The sequence below is a fragment of the Pocillopora verrucosa genome, unplaced genomic scaffold (assembly GCF_036669915.1).
Source record: "Pocillopora verrucosa isolate sample1 unplaced genomic scaffold, ASM3666991v2 scaffold_62, whole genome shotgun sequence".
Taxonomy (NCBI): Eukaryota; Metazoa; Cnidaria; class Anthozoa; order Scleractinia; family Pocilloporidae; genus Pocillopora; species Pocillopora verrucosa.
The window spans coordinates 10,906-13,038 of record NW_027078188.1 but is presented as its reverse complement, the minus strand read 5'-3'; the positions used below and the strand labels follow the sequence as shown (position 1 = coordinate 13,038).

General features: G+C 49.0%; 2 non-coding genes and 1 pseudogene across 2 annotated transcripts; 1 reads left to right on the top strand and 2 right to left on the bottom strand.

Moving 5' to 3' along the window:
• The first annotated feature begins 510 nt into the window (after window positions 1–510).
• LOC136278842 (5S ribosomal RNA) lies at window positions 511–629 on the top strand. Its single transcript, XR_010716599.1, has one exon. It is a non-coding gene; the product is annotated as a 5S ribosomal RNA (ribosomal RNA).
• A 981-nt stretch (window positions 630–1,610) lies between these two features.
• LOC136278823 (U1 spliceosomal RNA) lies at window positions 1,611–1,774 on the bottom strand. The gene has a single exon (XR_010716583.1). It is a non-coding gene; the product is annotated as a U1 spliceosomal RNA (small nuclear RNA).
• A 233-nt stretch (window positions 1,775–2,007) lies between these two features.
• LOC136278843 (U2 spliceosomal RNA) lies at window positions 2,008–2,133 on the bottom strand (annotated as a pseudogene).

The following is a 2,133-nucleotide window of genomic DNA, read 5'->3' as shown; positions in this document are numbered from 1 at the left end:
GATGCCGAAGCATGCCCTGGGTGAGGGGGGTGGTCGAGGGATCCTTCCCACGGTTTATGGTGGATAGTAGCAGGTCGCCCCCACAAGCCCTTGCGAGTCCCGCAGACGGTCCCAGAGGCTGACCCGTTTGGTATCTCCTCACTGTAAGATTTTAAAGCCAGATACACGCACCTACGGAGCTAAAACATTGTATAATAGGTTTTTTAGGACACGTTATGTCTCTTGGGACCCCTCCCTCCCCTCCCTAGGGAATAGTGCTTCAAATCGATGCTCCTCAATGTGTTAACTGGGTTGAGGAAAATACATTAGGGTTAGGTAACGACTTCGGGGTTAGGGTAACCATTTCTTAGGGTTAGGGTAACAATTTCTTAGGGTTAGAGTATCGATTTCTTAGGGTTAGAGTAACGAAACTAGGGCTTTAGAATTTCAAATTCGCCTACACTCAGGGATGTGGCCGCTTTACCGCCTGAACCTGGCCGATAACAAGCAGAATTTCGACCCCATTTCCTCGTCTACGACCATACCACAGGGAAAGCACCGGTTCTCGTCCGATCACCGAAGTTAAGCCCTGTCGGGCGGGGTTAGTACTTGGATGGGTGACCGCCTGGGAATACCCCGTGTTGTAGGCTTCAATTTTTTGTCTTGCGAACATCTCTAAACGTTTTATCCCAATAAATAGCTCTCCATACACCACAATTTCACATAGAGAGCCGTAGGTGAGTGAGGAACAAAATCAAAGCAAAAAACGAGGGGGGAAAACACCTTTTTGTCAAAAATCGGCCAGCTAATGGCGAAAACTCTAGTGCGATCGACTTTTCTTACAGAGCGCGCGCGAGCGAGTGAGCACGCGCGAGATGAACAGTTTATGATGTCAAATTCTACTTCTGTGATATCAAATCATTCCAAATAACGAACGAAAAAATGAATAGGAAAAAAACGCACACTTCTGAGACGCAGTTTTAAGCCATCGTGACGTGGCAAAACACTCGCACACTTCCAAGAGGAGGCGCGCGAAAAACGGCACTGAAAGTCGACAATGGTTGGATTCAGACTGCAAACGAATCGGGAAAAAGGTTCGATACTTTTACTACTCTGCTAGTTTGTTTCCTTCCCTCGTTCATTCGTTCACTCGCTTGCTCGCACAAAGGATACACTAACGATAGCAATAGCATTTCTAAAAGCGGCTCCAGTGACAATAAAACCGCTCAAAAGGTTCAAAGTGTACTCACGGTCCAAGTCGAATGCCCTTCTATGCTCGCTCGCTCGGTCGATCGGCCGTTTGGTTTCCTTTCATTTCCTTTCCCTTCGCGCGCATAGCACAGCACGGCACGGCACGCACAACCTGCAAATACAAACGAACAGGACTTTACACACAATAGAGCAGACAGGCCTTGAACAAAACAGCCAGCAAAGTTACGCACCGCCCCGAAACTCACCTTGTTTCCTTCCTCCAGTCTCTCCAATGCACTTCTACCCCTCCAAACGTGCCAACACCTTGGCCAGTTGTGCGTCCTTTGCTTTCTTTGCAAGTCTACCGGTCCACTGCAAAAGCAAAAATACCCTCGATAGTCAGTAAGAGGGCCATATAGACATAGTTTGGATGACTTTTGCGGGGACGAGCGCGAACGCAGGTCCCCACTACCAGAAATTATACGCTCGAGTTACCCACATTTGGGGTAATCGCAAGGGTCAACCCAGTCGAAGTGCAATGAAAGGGCCTCGCCTTGAGAGGACTGCCTCCTTGATCACAGTACCTCCCGCGTCAGGTAAGTATGCTTTTTTCAGCGTCTGCCCTCGGTGAAAAAATCCACTTACCCCTAGGTCCTTGTGGTAGTGCTTTGCGCACTTCAGAAAACGTAGGCCAGCGGCCGTTCCTGCCATTGTCTGTTGTCTGAATTATCATCCCTCTTTCACCTCTTCCCCCTCTAAGGGCGGGCGGGGCTCCTGTAAACATAAAAGAATGCTATACCGTTGACTTTGTTTTGGATTGAATGTGTCTTCCCCAGAGGGAAGTGGGCCGCACTCGGAGGTAGTGCTATACCGAGGCAACCCGTGGCTGGGACGAGGCAAGCCTCTTTTCCACAGCCCAGTTCCAAAAATCAGTTTAATATATGAGCTGCTCAATGAGCAGCG